This window comes from Fundulus heteroclitus, unplaced genomic scaffold (genome assembly GCF_011125445.2).
Source record: "Fundulus heteroclitus isolate FHET01 unplaced genomic scaffold, MU-UCD_Fhet_4.1 scaffold_67, whole genome shotgun sequence".
NCBI classification, from domain to species: Eukaryota; Metazoa; Chordata; class Actinopteri; order Cyprinodontiformes; family Fundulidae; genus Fundulus; species Fundulus heteroclitus.
The window spans coordinates 740811-757554 of NW_023397110.1; the positions used below are offsets into that span (position 1 = coordinate 740811).

The 16744-nt window shown below is 38.6% G+C and overlaps 2 long non-coding RNA genes across 2 annotated transcripts; one reads left to right on the forward strand and one right to left on the reverse strand.

Annotated features, from left to right (window-relative positions):
* The first annotated feature begins 6432 nt into the window (after window positions 1–6432).
* Window positions 6433–6959, forward strand: LOC110368989. Its single transcript, XR_002428600.1, has 3 exons — window positions 6433–6555; window positions 6732–6830; window positions 6905–6959. It is a non-coding gene; the product is annotated as an uncharacterized LOC110368989 (long non-coding RNA).
* Window positions 6960–10889: 3930 nt separating this feature from the next.
* LOC118561571 lies at window positions 10890–11286 on the reverse strand. Its single transcript, XR_004930139.1, has 2 exons — window positions 11237–11286; window positions 10890–10989 (listed from the first exon to the last, which is right to left on the reverse strand). It is a non-coding gene; the product is annotated as an uncharacterized LOC118561571 (long non-coding RNA).
* Window positions 11287–16744: the final 5458 nt, after the last annotated feature.

Sequence of the window (16744 nt, forward strand, 5' to 3'; positions counted from 1 at the left end):
ATGCTTCACTCTGTTAGATACCCAATGTTTCAAAAATGGAAGTATGTTTCCCAATATACATTATTGATCAAATATTGTATGCAACTTTCCAATAGCAAAATTCCAGCTTGGGGACTAAGCTATATTTGTCAACATTTGTCACTGAATGTGGTGCTTTTCAAACAGGTCAAAGCAGTCAACAGCAAACTCAAAATTGGGCTGACTGATGGCTTCCACAGGGAAAAACTTAACTTTAGGAATCTTAACGCCAGCTCTAAACAGCGTATCACTTACTTGCAACCTATCTTTTCTATTTTTTATAGACTCACACATGCACAGACACTCACACATAAGCTTCTCTCACTTTCAATCTCCTTTGATTGCCTCTCCCCCTCTGGTCTATTTGACTGGCCATCACGGTCTGTCTCTCTGTCTTGCATGTTTCTTTGCAGAAGAGAGTGTCTTTTTTTGCTTCATGTCTGGTTTCCCACTGGACCTTCTCTGCACTCCAATTAGGTTTGTCACTCAACTTCAGTGAATGGGATTAAGGGAAAGACAGAACAGAGGGAGGGGGCTGATTAGGGAATTGATGGAAAAAATGGGGAAAAAAAGACTGAGGAGGATAGTTAGGTGGAGTATGGTGGCATTTAGAAACAAAATTGCGAGTCAAAGCAATAGAGAGGGATAGGTAGACCAAAGGGAGGGAAAAAGAAAGAGGCATAGAAAATAGCAAGTGCAAGCAAAGGGCTACAACTGAACAGCTGGATTTGGCCTGAAGGACTTGTGAATAATGTGGTGCCATTAAAGCAGTATTCATAAACCCACTGTCCTTCCTTCTCCTTCTCTTGCACCACTGCCTATTTGCACTGTTTTATCCCTGTACTTTAATATTCTCATAACATGCATTGTTGATAGTTTTGCATATTGTCTTCTGCAGACTTTGTGGTAGTCAAGCCACATATGCATAATATAAGCTCCAACATTGCCACATACTCCTGCTATTCCAGTACATAATAAAAATGACATGGTGCAGGTGAATGTTTTCAATGAAGATGTACTATTTTGTTTGCTTTAGGCGGCCCGGCATACAGTTGTAAAACATAAATATTTGATAGGTCAGACGTTGTGCGTGTATTACATTGATGATGATTTTGCTGAGGAGGCTAGGGAGCAGAAGGAAATCAGCAAGACAAAGGGGAATTCTGGCAGCTGTCAAGACTGTTTGTCAGGGAGATGGCTGTATACCTGATGCTGAACTTTGACTTGGTCATAAAGCGCAGCTGCCCACCTTAGAAGTGAAATGTCATCTGTCGAAAATAAGTACATTTAGGTTGGTACTTATAGTCCAATCTATACAGTGCGAGCCAGCTGGCTGACATTGAAGACATTACTCCAAGGACAAAGTCCTCATTCATTATTGGGACTCTTTCTGCATTAAATAAATCAGAGCAGTAAAACTCAATGGTGATTTAATAGGTTTTAAAATTATGCAGTATGCACAACATGTCCTCATCGTCACTATTAACTGGGCCACAAGTTATGTCAGGCTGTACAAGAACAGCACTAAAGTCTGAATGCTATCATCAGCATAATGACATCCTGCCTCCTTTTTTCTTAATCAGTTTTTCACTTAGTGGGAAACAACCTTCAGTTAAGGTTGATAGAATTGCTATGCATTTTGCTAGAAACAACTCAACTCAAAGGAAATAAAAAAACACCCCTTTTTTACTGATCAGGGAACAAGATGGAAGGTCAAGCCATCAAAGCAGAAAAGTCTCCTTCTGAAAACTAATCCACTGTTTGCATATCTGTACAAGTTATTTTGATTGTTAATTGTGTTTGAATAATAGGAGCATGCAAAGCTCTGGAAATGGTTGTTGGTCATTTTGTCTTTTTGCCGTTTAATATCTTCATAATTTGGAACTTTATTTACCCTAATCAACGACAAAAACAAAATTAGGCTGCAAGGTTACATTTTGTTAAAAAAATTAAATAATTGTGTTTTGGACTTGAGCTGAAATATAATTTTTTGTGAAGTAGGCACAGGACTAAAACACAGTCGGAAGTTTGGGAGCAACATAAGAAGTGGAAATATTTTAATAATAACAAAGAACAAAACTTACAGTAAGTCACAAGGAGAACAGGAAAGAGGAACTGGGAAGTATATAATGGAATTCTGTGTCATGAAATTGCCGGTGTTGATGAGTACCCAAATGGTAACAGGAAATTGGCAGACACAAAATGGGGTGTTGGATGATGGATTGAAAAATGGGAAACTTACATACATACAATAAAAAATTCAAGATGGGAACCAGTGCAAGAGACAAAACAAACCAAGGATCTTAGGAGTGAAGAATGACATGGAAACCAGGAGAGTACAATCAACAGAATGCGGAGCAGCTGGGGAAAGCTAAACAAGGAACTGGGGGATGGACAAATACTGGGGACAGGATAAACAGATTTCATAAACAGACTATGTAACAAATCAAGTGCTTGGGTCTAAAATCGACTCAAGGGTCTAAAACCACATGCACATGACATGACACAAGAAAGATCTAAAAAAGTACTATGGAGAAATCCTATAATGACAATACCAAAATTACTTAAATACACAAGTGAGAACCAAAACAGAAACGGCTGGTAATAATGACTAATAGGTCTTTTGGCTAAAATAATACGAATAAAGCTCATAGCAGGTTGTAGTTATTCAAAAAAAGGAAACAAATCTCATCCACCCAACGATATTTTGGACTGGCTGCTTGTTGTAGTGGACACTACTGCTTACTTGTCATGGTGGATACAGAACCCCAGTAACCAGATGCTCTAGTTTCTGTATTTAGCTATAGATTCTGTATTTATATCTATTTTGTCTGCACCTTCAACACCAAATCAAATTCCTTGTAAGTGCAACCTACTTGGCAATAAACTTGAAGTATGAAAAGTTAAGTATTTTTTATAGTAAGTGTATATATATATATATATATATATATATATATATATATATATATATATATATATATATATATATATATATATACAAACCGGATTTCAAAAAAGTTGGGACACTAAACAAATTGTGAATAAAAACTGAATGCAATGATGTGAAGATGGCAAATGTCTATATTTTATTCGTAATAGAATATAGATGACAGCTCAAAAGTTTAATCTGAGTAAATGTAACATTTTAAAGGAAAAATAAGTTGATTCAAAATTTCACAGTGTCTACAGATCCCAAAAAAGTTGGGACAAGTAGCAATAAGTGGCTGGGAAAAGGATATTGAGCATATAACGAACAGCTGGAAGACCAACTAACACTAATTAGGTCAATTGACAACAGGATTGGGTATAAAAAAAAGCCTCTCAGAGTGTCAGTGTCTCTCTGAAGCCAAGATGGTAAGAGGATAACCTATTCCACCATTGTTGCTCAGAAAGATAGTGCAGCAATACCAGAATGGTGTTGGCCAGCGTAAAATAGCAAAGACTTTTAAGTTATCATCATCAACTGTGCATAACATCATCAAAAAAAAGAGAATCTGGAACAATCGCTGTGCGTAAGGGTCAAGGCCGTAAAACTTTACTGGATGCTCGTGATCTCCGGGCCCTTAAACGTCACTGCACCTCAAACAGGAATGCTACTGTCAAGGAAATAACAGAATGGGCTCAGGAATACTTCCAGAAAGCATTGTCAGTGATCACAATCCGCCGTGCCTTCCGCCGTTGCCAGCTGAAACTCTACAGTGCAAAGAGGAAGCCATTTCTAAGCAAGCTGCACAAGCTCAGCTGTTTGCACTGGGCCAGGGATCATTTAAAATGGAGTTAGGCAAAATGGAAGACTGTTCTGTGGTCAGATAAGTCACGATTTGAAGTTCTTTATGGAACTCTGGGACGCCGTGTCATCCGGACCAGAGAGGACAAGGATAACCCAAGCTGTTATCAACGCTCCGTTCAGAAACCTGCATCACTGATGGTATGGGGTTGCATGAGTGCTTGTGGCATGGGCAGCTTGCATGTCTTGAAAGGCACCATAAATGCAGAGACCTATGTTCAGGTTTTAGAACAACATATGCTTCCATCTATCTGTCATCTGTTTCAGGGAAGACCCTGCATTTTTCAACAAGATAATGCCAGACCACATTCTGCAGCAATCACAACATCATGGCTACGTAGGAGAAGGATCCGGGTACTGAAATGGCCAGCCTGCAGTCCAGATCTTTCACCTATAGAGAACATTTGGCACATTATAAAGAGGAAGGTGCAACAAAGAAGGCCCAAGACGATTGAACAGTTAAAGGCCTGTATTAGACATGAATGGGAGAGCATTCCTATTTCTAAACTTGAGAAACTGGTCTCCTCTGTCCCCAGACGTCTGTTGAGTGTTGTTAGAAGAAGGGGGAATGCCACACAGTGGTAAAAATGGCCATGTCCCAACTTTTTTGGAATTTGTTGACGCCATGAAATTTGGAAATAACATATTTTTTCCTTAAAATGATACATTCTCTCAGTTTAAACTTTTGATCTGCGATTTGTGTTCTATTCTGAATAAAATATTTGTTTTGACACCTCCACATCATTGCATTCAGTTTTTATTCACAATTTGTTTAGTGTCCCAACTTTTTTGGAATCCGGTTTGTATATATATATTGGAATCTGTTGGTAAGTGGTTTAATAGCTGTTGAAATCTGTCAATGCAAACAAAGCAATAATGATTATCATCATGTCAGATCTTTAAAAATAATGCCTACAACAGGCATGTTCCTCTGCTTTTCTACAGATAACCCTTTTGACAACTGTTGAGATAGGAGTATCAGAATAGTAGTGCCATTCTTTAGGAATAATGGAGGCTTACTTTAAAGCAAAAAGGCAGAAAAAACAACCACAAGCATAGGCACACACAAATAAGAATATGTCAGTTCTACAAAATATTGGGAGCTCAAAGGAATCATTTTTACCTCATTTATGTTTTACTTCTACTTGCTGAAATCGCTCAACCTCAAATTAAGAGAGTTCAACAAGGCAAGTGTGTGCAATAATTTGAAACTAAGAAATATTGAGGCATGACCCATTTACTGCAAGGAGGGTTCTGCCTATTATGTGACTTCAAACAATGTGGTATTTTATATGAGTTTGCTTTGTGGTCTGCTTCATTGTCTGTAACCTGTTTCTGGGACAATGATTTCTGAGTGTCCCCTGAGACACTGTAAAAGTCAAGAGAAACAAACATCTTTCTTTTCGGATCTTTAGTTGTTTGATAGATGTGATTAAGCTTTTTCCTGTTTTTTTTTTCCTGTTTTCTTGCTACATCAAGTGAAGTGTCTTAATGATTGGGTTCTATTTTTAAAAAGGTAAACAATAAACACAGTGAAAAATCCTAATTGAAGCCATGTGACAATCTTTTCTTCATGAGGGGTTTGTGTATCAGATCTAATTTCTGTTTTGATATTAAGTAAACATTTCTATCTATCTATCTATCTATCTATCTATCTATCTATCTATCTATCTATCTAAACTATTGTTAATGTTTAACTTGTTTGGACTGCATTTTCTTATACATGGCACATTATATTATTACATTACATTACATTATATACCCAGTATTGAAAGATTACTTTATATGGGCTTCAATTTCTTGTTGTTTTCAACCCGTAATGTTGTCTCAAAAGAGCAGTGATATTCATTTTCTAAACATTTTCAGCTCAGCACATTAAACAAAGAGGTACACCGGTATCATTACGACAATCAAATGTATTTTATGTGTATTGTTGTTTATTTTCACTAATTTATTAGTCTACAGTTAATATTATTTAAAAACAAACCAAACATATTCTCTCTCTTCTTGAAACAACGTTGAGGGCTTAATTTTTTTTTTAAGAATTCCTCCCAATGATTCTTGTCAATTAGAGCCCAAGGTTGTTCAGTTTGGCCTTACAGGTGTGGAGTGGTTACTGACTGAATATAAAGATGTTTTCTTTTGATAGAGGCTTCAAAACATTGACAAGGGCTCTAGTGCTTAAGTTGTGAAAAATGTGTGCAGTAAACTTTACTTTACACTGGTTTTCTTTTGTTTGTTGTACAGCATCTTTTTAGCCTTAGCTTGAGCTAGCAGATGGTGTCACTTCTGAGAGGACACCCTGCACTGTTCCACCATCTAAAAAATATCTAAACATTCATCCCATCATGGATATTTAAAGACCTAATGGGACTACTTAGATGCCTTCAAAATCAGCAATTTTATCAGGCAAGAGGAGATGGAACATTCACAGCTTGCTGTGGTTCTGTCTGTCTGCTTCTGACTGCTGATGTTACTCCCTACTCCCTTTGATGCTGCAGCGATTACCCCTGATTGTTTGCACATGTGACTGCTCTAATTACTGACACAGCCACACATGGTAGCACCACTATATAGTCCTGGCTGCAGGTGCCAGATTATTGAAAGCCATCTGTGTGAGTAGACCTTCCAGCAGTCCTTGATTGCCTTCCTGTGTGTGACTCAGACTTTTCTGTGGATTTCTGCCTGTTAGCTGTGCCCCTCTCAGACTCTTTTGTTGGCCTTCTGAATCTGGACACCGAACCATGCAGGTATCTCTGACCTAGTCTCTCTGCCTGATCCCTTGGTTACCTCTGCCTGTGTGTGGATGTGTTGCTGGATAAAGACCTCGGACGGTTTCTGGATTTCCACTCTGTCTCACCCTCTGGTACCTCAGCCTATCTGATCATCTGTGCATGACTTTGGACTGTTCCCTGTATTTCCCCAGCTCACTTACATCACTCTCAAAACATGGCTTCAAAGAGTTCCATCTGCATGCCTCTTGGACCCATTGCTTGGATTCTGTCACAACCCAAATTCACAAAAGGTTAGTGACTGCTATTCTGTGGGCACAATTAACCCCTTTGTATCATACAGACACTAACCTGTCCTCTTCTTCAGTGGTTCCTGAACTGGTTGGCAGTTTCCAGTCTCATATACAAGTTGCTCAAATAAACCTTAAACTGCTCTTTGTGTCTCAGCTGAATTATTGTGTCACACCTTTAGTGCATTAAAAGAACCATTTTGGGTGTAGGGATGTAAATTTGTGCACATAAAGAGCTTAAAGTGACTGTAGTCGCCTTTAGCTGTACTACTTTGTGGGATACATCAGTGGTTGACCGGAGGGTGAGAAGAATTCAGTTGTGGATTGTTAGAATCATGTAAGAAAATATCTTTATCTTAAGATGGGGAAAATATATTGTGGGAGCAAAGGGGAGATGGTGGGTTGTGTGTGTGTGTGTGGGGGATGCAATTTACGTGTTTTTATAACTCTAAGTTTCTTCAAAGAGTTGTAGCTGGTGATGGCTCTGAGCAGGAAGAATCTTCAGTATTACAGCAGATCTGAATAAGCCTACACACATGACACAAAGTGGTCTTCCAGCACTGTGTACACAACAAAGGTTAATTAAAACGTCTGTTATTGTGAAAAGATCCTTAAGAAAAATACTTGCTATTGACTCAGCAGCAATTGTGTATAATTTAGGGAAATGTTAGAAACCTTTCAGATCTTTTGTGAAACACTGGAGTTAAAATTTAAAGGGTTAACATTGAATTGATCAAATAATTCTAAACCAGTATGAAATCTGGTTGTTGTTCAAAGTATTTGGATAACTAGAAGATGTTTTTTTTCTGATTCCACTTGTGGTATAAACTTATTAATGAGTTTAAGGGTGGAATTAAAATACCTAATCATAATGTGCAAGCCATCACAGCACCACTGTGATGGCTTGCAGGAGGAGCAGCTGGAGGAACTGGAGTGTAGCTGATGAACCAAGTGAATCGAGGAAGGAGGTTCTCACGCCCAGCTTGGTACCACCAAGGGGGTATGAGTGGAGATGCCAGAGCAAAATCTGAGCGGCGGGGATTAAGATGACTGGTTTACTGAGCATGACGGCAACACAAGTGAGTAAATCCAAACACGACAAACTGGAGAATAACAGGAGACATGATTAATCCAAAAACAGGGTTTCCAAAAACTCACAGGTACGCAGCACAGGAGACAGATCAGAGGCCTAGGCATACCACGATGGGGTAACACTCTGGCGTCTTCCAGCTGTCTGTGTACTCCTTTTAAAGCCCGAGGAGAAGGTTCTTTGATGAGTCGCAGGTGTGGGCCATGCCCACCTGTGAAGCAGATTTGGAGCACAGAAAACAGAGAACCCTGACAATATGCCACTAACTCTCTCTGGTTGCAGACACAATTTTTATGAAAGATTAGTTTTTTTGGGTGTTTTATGGTCTGTATTTGCTCATTTTGCTAGTAAATAAACCCCTTTGTGTATATAACAACAAAAGTACGACACTCCACATGTGCAAAAGGGGATAAACAAGGAAGCAGCTAATGGCTATTAACATCTCCCAGCAAAGTGTGAAAATAATGAGCAAAGGTCCAAGATCCAGTTTTTTTTTTTTTTAAAAAGCAGCAAAAACAAAGATTCCAAGACGGAAAAGACTGGAATAGCGCTGGGAATAGACTAGTTCACGTGTGACGTCAGTGCTACTTCCGGGTCCTGCTGGTAGGCAAAAGCGGGACTGTTCTCACCAAACAACGTTACAAAACGGGTGAATTAGAGCGTGCTTTTAGCTCATTTATTTTCAAAATATAAACAATGCCTACGAGTTGTTGTGCTCCCAGTTGCAGACACAGGCATTCCAAGTCGTCCGATGTACGTTTCTTTCGTTTACCAAAGGACGAAGAAAGAAGAAAGAAATGGATCGTTTCTATGAAAAGGATGCAGGCCGACAATCCCAACCGCTTTTTGGGAGCCGTCGTACCACGACAGAATTGGCAGTCTGCACTTCATCTCCAGTAAATATAACTTAATTTATCACTAGTCATTGTTCTACTTAAATAATTAGATAAATAAAAAATTAGGATATATATTTAAGTAATTAGTGGATGACCGATTTCATTCAATGTGGGTGAATGAATGTGAATGTGTGTGTGTATGTGTGTGGGGGGGGGGGGGGGGGGGTGTGGGAGGGAAGTTTTTGAGGGAGGTTTTTGGGTTGGTACATTATCTGTGTAAATGTATCCTGTGCTGTGATTTATGTTGATTAAAAAAAAAACAGTATTTACATGTGAGATTTATACTGTCTTGTTCAATATTTTAGGTGAGCCTTCAACAGACGTAAACCATCCCGACTCTCAGCCCACTATTTACAACTTTACACCAGTGACCAAGTCAACTCCAACATCGTTGGAAAGGTTCGAGCGGGTGGCCGAACAGCAAAGAAGATTGGCATTGACACCCTGTCAAACGAAGGAAAATGTACCGCACAGCCATCAGGAACAAACAGCCACCCAGGCCTTGTTGCATTTGGCACATTATACCCCATCGTACAAAGATTCAGGTTGGCAAGATATTAATGTTAATAATATTATGGTACCTAAACTGAAGAACACAAGTTGTAAAGAGTTAATTATTTATATGGTAACAATGTTCTATTGTTGTTGTTCAGTGCAGAATTTATTGAACTTATTAAAGAGAATATACTACATTATTTGTCCAAATTTTGCAATCTTTGACTTTAAAATTTATTTCTTCAAATGATGGTTGTTTAACTGTAAAATGAATCTGTAACTTTGAGCTATACTTAAAAAAGACAATTTATACATTTCAGGAACAGATCCTGACCCTGACCCTCAGCAGCAGTATGATCAGCTAAAAAGGGATTATGCAGGACTTCAACAGGACTACCAACGTGTTCTGGATGAAAATCGGAGTTTTAAGGCTGAACGTGAAGCAAGTTGGTTTATCTACACAAATCTCAACAACTCAGTGACAAAAACATTGACAGGACTTCCTAATGTGGACTTATTCCAGTGGTTAATGTCCCTTGTGTGTCTTTCTCTGAAGCCATTCGGTAAATTGTGTTCTGGTGACATTCTTCTGCTGGTTTTAATGAAACTGAAACTTGGCTGTACCAAAAAAGACTTGGCAATACGGTTTAAGGTTGCCCCGACCCAGGTGTCTGCCATCTTGAATAGCGCCATACCCATAATAGCTAAAAAACTGGAATTCCGCATACGGTGGCCAACAAAAGGCAAGGTGCTGAAGAATATGCCAAAAGTGTTCAGGCGGCACTACAGAAGAGCTAGAGTAATTATTGACTGTAGTGAGATTTTCATTCAGCGACCTGTGAATTTGAGTGCCCGTGCAAAGACATGGTCCAACTACAAGCATCATAACATAGCAAAATTCTTGATTGGCATCACCCCTTGTGGAACGGTTAGTTTTGTTTCTTCCAACTGGGGTGGACTAGTTTCCGATAAAGAACTGACCAAACAATCCGGGTTCTATGATAAACTTGAGCCTGGTGATTTGGTGTTGGCAGATAGAGGATTTCTAATTGCAGAAGAACTGGCTGCTCATGGGACATCATTAGCCATGCCTCCATTTGCCAAGGGAAAGCAACAATTTTTGCAAAAATAAGTGGAAGAGGCCAGGCGCTTATCAAAGCTGAGGATTCATGTTGAACGAGCAATTGAGCGTGTAAAACGATTTGGAATTTTGAAAAATGCGATGCCAATAACACTGTCTCGTCATATTGATTCTATACTGATCATATGTTGTGCAATTACAAATGTTTTGCTTAAACTGTTGAAGTGACACCTAAAAAAAAATAAACATATGGGACACAAGCTGCTGTCAACAGTTTTGTTTTTGGTAATGTTGTTATCATAAAGATCCCACTAGGGGGTGTATTGAGTGGTTTGTGTACATATATTTATGTATGACTAATGTATTTATATATTCTTTAGTACAAAAATGTTTATCTACCAACTGAAAGCAAAATACATTTCAATAAATACTATACTGTTATCACTACGTGTTGGATACACTTTGTATGTTAACGCAGATTAACAGCAAGCCAAACTCAATTTTCATGAGCCAGGAAGCTGAGCGTCTTGCTCCTTTATTACGGTCTTCTCACAATGTAGTACAATTGTGCAGGAAGCTCAATGAAAGCACTGAGTGAAACTACAAACAGAAACAAAAATAAAATGTGCATCAGCTCTAAATGCACAGAACAAACTTCCAGCATTAGAAAACATAAATTAGAATTAACCCCACCTGTTGCTAAGAAAACAGTTGCGCCAGCGATTACTACCATCCAAGAAAAAACTATTGGGACATGGCTAATCCCTGGAAACGCATTTAGGAAAAACGATCTCTAAATAAATTATAATAAAACATATAGTGCCAACATAACACAGATTGAACTTACAGCCATTGCTTTCGGAGGTGTTGGAAAAGATTTACAACACAGGAGGCGAAGTATGTACGGTAATAGGCAGGCTTCTCTCTGCAAATATCACTTCCTTACCCACAATGCAATGCTGCCTCAAGATTCGCCTTCAAAATAAAATACAGATAAACCAATACTGTAAAAGTTCTTCTTCTCAAACCAAATTAAGACACACCTCCGAGTTTTAACCTTGGGCAGAACAAATACAATAACAAGTTTGAATGTTGCTTTTATTTACATAAATTTCTTAACTTTCCAACAACATAGAATCAACTAAATCTCAACTCGTAAACTTCTGCTGGATGATGACTGGCACAAGTTCATCTACTGCAAAAGACATACATGTTTTGTCAACCTCGGGAATGTCTTTCACATACAGATCCTTATGTTTGAAAGAACATTTTACTTCAACGAGTCCATCGCCATGACGTACACATGATCGAATGCCATCGGGAGTGGCGGCAAACAAGGGAAACCGTTGGTCAACAACCAGGCCCGTTTCACGCAAACCAAACTGTTCATGCCTGTCTTTCATTCACTCGCTGTACAGCTGCTTGGCTTGGTCTTCATATTTCTGGCCAAACGCCACTGCTTCAACGCTCGAAAAGTCAATATGTGAGCGGTTCATCACCCGATTAAACAATGTTTCTCGTGATGTTGTGTCTTGCAACGTACTGATGTCGTGTGCTATCTTGGCCGTTATTCTTCCCTCACGATGACGCTGCCATAGTAAACTCAAGCTCTGTGTCCTTGTCATTTTCTCCAGGTTGTCACACTGGTCCTGACTTACTATGAAGTCTTTTAGAAAGTCAGCACATCGGGTTTGAAGATCATCTGCCGAACAGTCCTTTGTCTCGGTGTCACGGAAGCGACTCAGCAACTGAAACATATTACATGCAAAATACTTTAAAAACTAAAGAATAAATTGTTTTATGGATGTAGATTGTTTCCCTAGAGTATAAATATGCCATGACACAAAGAGCAACTTCACTTATTCTTTTCTTTTCAAAATGCGAAAACATGAGAGCATAGCCTTCAGAATAACTGGTGTGTTGATCACCATAAGTCAGGAAATGGCTTCGACAAAGTAGGTTCTTGCCCAACCTTAGCCAAGTCCTTAATCAGAGGCAGGATTACAAGTTTAAAGAAATGGGTGCTCCGGCAAATAAAGCTGGACAGTTTATCTCGTCAAAAAAAATCTCCAAAACTTACAACTACGGAAGTATAGCATTTCTCTTTATCATTAGAGATGACAGAAAACCCTTTGGAGACCATGGATGATGCGTGGAGCCTTCAAGTAAATAAAAAAGTAACTAATATTCACTGGGGATTCAAAGAAATTGTAAACAGAAATATTCCTTTATGAACAATTGTTTTTTTTTAAACCTACCGGTGGCAGGTATTCATCTTCTGAGGCACTGTCCGTGTCCGACTCCGCTTTCATAAGACATCCAGCAGTGGGACAGATTCTTCGAAGACCTTCAAGGGCCCTGTGTTGTTCAAACTCATCCAGACCAGCCACTTCTACGCGTCTCTGTTTGTTGACCTTCCACTTGGCAGTCTTGCCATATTTGGGGTTGGTGAAATCAATGTCCACAATTCCCTGCGCTGTCACCTGTAATGAAACAAATAAAATCATATTTATGAGAAGCAAGCTATAAATAAATTAAAATGTATTTTGTCATTTTCAGCACCCTGTCATGTATATGCTGTTCACTCAGAATTTAACAATATACTCCACTGAGCCAGGGTAATGTTCACATGTACCTAATATTAGGCTAAAAAAATTAACATGTTAGCTACATAATTGTGTACATAAGGGAAATTTATGATTAGCACTCAATATTAATATATTGAAACCTGACTGCTGGCACACAATAAGTAATTGCAACATTTGCATGAGTAAGTTTGCAATACCTTTTTCCGGTAAGACTTGTTCCAGGCGCAGGCAACGCTTGTCTTTGATTCCTGGTTGAGGCCGAATCTGTTCACTGCTTCAACTTTGAACAAGAGAGCAGCAATGTGACTGCATACCTCTCCCAAACTGGAAAGAAAATCAACATACATGTAAGCAAAACCAAGCCAAAACGGAACAGATTCCACGGTTAATAAAATGGAGTAAATAAATTATATTACATGTACAAACATTCACTTTGAATATTTAGTTGGAAATCTGGCCTTTAACCGGTCAAAACAAGATAATGTCAAATTAAGGGAAGTAAACGCAAATCATAAATAAATAAATCATAAATCCAAATCATATATGTTTAGTTACATGTTAACACTGTTAAACATTGTAGGGGATAGATAGAATAAATATGTGGAAACATGTTTTGTTCACCGACTTACCCAGCTTTAGATGTGCAATGTGCAGCTACAACGTATCCCTGCTTCTTGTTCAGGCACACCCTTGGCTTATGTGGCTTGTCGTTGGCCCGTTGGGACGGGGATACCTTTGCTTTCACAAAGCACACAGTCGTGTCCTTCTCCAGCAGGTTACACAAACATGTCTGAACATGTCCTGAGATTAAATAATTGTAGCCGTCCAGTGATTTCAAGGCTTTCATGCTTTCTTGTGTGTACTGGCCTGGCGTGTCGACAAGGTAGCTGTAAATGTTGCCGTAAGGAACACTCGGCCAGCATTTTACAGAATCGCTCCATCCCTGCAGGCTTTTGCTATATGGATCTGGCAATCGGATGCCATCAACCCTCAACTTACTCTTATAACGATCTTGTGATACGTTATCTAGAGATGAAAAATACGGCGAGAACTCCTCGTGTCCGTTGCTTGCGGCCGCCATTCTGTTCGCCTTTTGCCTGCCAGTCCGGCGCGCATGCGCGAAAAACCCTGATGAAAACAATAACAATGAACTGGTCTATACAGTATGAACATTGGTGTTCACTGAAGCGGAAGTTAAAGCTGCCGGATGTTCAGATGTGACTGCAGAGTTGATTGACGTGAGTAAACGTCATTAATGCTGTGATAATAGTAATAGCAATGCTCTTCTCAGCGTTTACAGTCTTTAGTACAAACAACAACCAATCAGTCAATCAATTGATTTATTGATTCTTACTTCAATGCTGTATCTCTGTTTTCGTTTATGAATGGGAATTTTCTTTCACTGTGATGTTCTAATATGTGGCCCTTAGAGTTGCTGCAGATGGAATTTGATTAATAACAGTTGGTCTTCAATCACGCCAAGCTGCCACTTTACCGTGAGCAAATGGAGAAGGATCAAGCATAGTCCGGCATTATTTAGTAGTCTTGTACTAATTTTGTGGGATACATCAGTGGTTCAGATGACAGGAAGTTGTCATCTGGCTTTCTGATTAGAACAATCAGAAAGCCAGATGTGACTACAAAATCAGCGGTACTCCCAGCCAATAGCAATACTGATTCGAAATTCATTCCAAGCTCATGCTAGCCTCCTGTTCCATGGCATTACTGATATGATTCAAGTGTGTTTTCATGGTTATAACAAACGTTATCTCCACAAGGGTTTTATACATTGATGGGATATCAATGTTTATGTTATCCGGCCACTGATTGTGACTAAAATAAAAGCCGAAGCTTTAAAGTTAAAGTGCTATTAGCTTCTGATAACGTCCGGTTCCGGACATTCAAAAGGAGCTTGTTTTAAAGCATAAAGCTTGATTGGTTTCGCTCCGCCATAGCTCGATAGTGCTATGAGCCTTATCACCGCATTAATATGGAATATTAATGTTGATTTAAAGGCGTTTTGGTTAACTTTAGGAGTAAACGATTTTAGCGACTAATTGCTGCAGCGATTAGTCACTCCGGGCGCTAGAACTCCGGGCGCTAGACCCCTAGCGCCAGGAGGTAGAATTGCATTGATAAAATCAAGCTCTCCTAAAGGAAATTATTTTACTTAGCAAATCATTCTTTAAAATGTTAGTTCCTCAAATAATGTTTTGTGTAACTCAGGATTTGCATTGTTAATGGGTTGAAACACATACCAAATGTTGTTTTGAATTAGTAAAGCTAATTTAAGCTCATTCCATATTCTTTAAGATGAACTTTGGTCCTTTAACTTAAACAAAATGTTATTTAATCAAATAATGTTTTGTTTAACTTAGCATTCACATTGTGAATGGCTTGAACACATGCCTAAATTAGAAAGCCAATTTAACTCAATTCCAGGTTTTTCTTAAGTCAGATCTGCATTGTACTAGGAATCACTGAATTATTCTGATTCAACCACTTATTCTGATCAACCACTTTCGTTTTGTCTTTTGTTTTGTTTTTGCATGGAAATAGTTCCTTAGCTTAGCTTCTTCATTTTGCTTAGTAGTTTGGTTAAGTTTCACTAGCCTAGTAGAGAGGATTTGTTAATTGAAATATAGTGTTAATGCAGATAAACAGCATTATATTGTGATGTTCATTGTATTTCTGTTATTAAATTCTTAAACTTGAAGAAGTTGTCGCTCCTTTATTCTATGTGTGTACAGTTTGCTGTTAAAATATTGCTAGTGCTCAAATTCATCCCTTTCAGCCATTGTCCTGATATCAGCTTAAGAACTGAATATCACCAGACAATACTTACCAGACAGATATTATTTATTGAATATTAAATTACTTTAAACAGTTTACAATTGCACAACAGAGCTAAACCAATTGAATCAAGGATAGTTTTAAAGGCTACACTAAGGTTATCACATTCAGTGTCAACATGAATGTTAAAATCCCCCATTATAATAACCTTCTCAGTGTTTAACACCACATCACATAAGAAGTCTGAGAACAAAGAAAACAAAGAAAACAAAGTAAGGGCCTGGTGGACAATACAAAACAACAAAGAGAAGGGGTTTTATTGCTTTGCATGTTGGATGAGGGAAACTGAGGGTTAAAAGTTCAAAAGAATTGTAGTTATTAATTGGCCTGGGACTAATTAATAAATCAGACTGAAAGATGGTTGTTAATCCTCCTCCTCCTCCTCCCGTAGATCTGGGAATGTGGAAATTTAAATAATTGGAGGGAGTTGACTCATTTATACTAACGTAGTCCTCTTGTAGCCAGGTTTCTGTGAGACAAAATAAATCAATCTGATTATCAGAAATCAATTCATTAACTAACAAAGTATTTGGAGGGAGAGCCCTTATATTTAATAAACCACATTTAATTGTTTTATTTTTTGGTTCAACTTGAGTCATATTAATTTTTATGAGAATTTTATGATTTGCTACTTTTAGATCCGTTTTTAATCTGTTGAGTTTTGGCCGTGGTAAAGACACTGTCTCAATGGGGTAATGGGTGGGTAACAGTACAAAAGCTGCAGAGAGGTGTGTTTAACTATGGCTCTGCTTCCTGGTCTGGACCCTGGGTTGTCAGCATTTTGGAGAACTAATAAATCCGGCCAGATTCCTAGAAAGAAACGTCCCAAAGTGGGATGGATGCCTTCTCTCCACATCATGGAACAGGATGCTAGCATGAGCCAGAACAAAGTTTACCAGTTATCAATGTAGCCC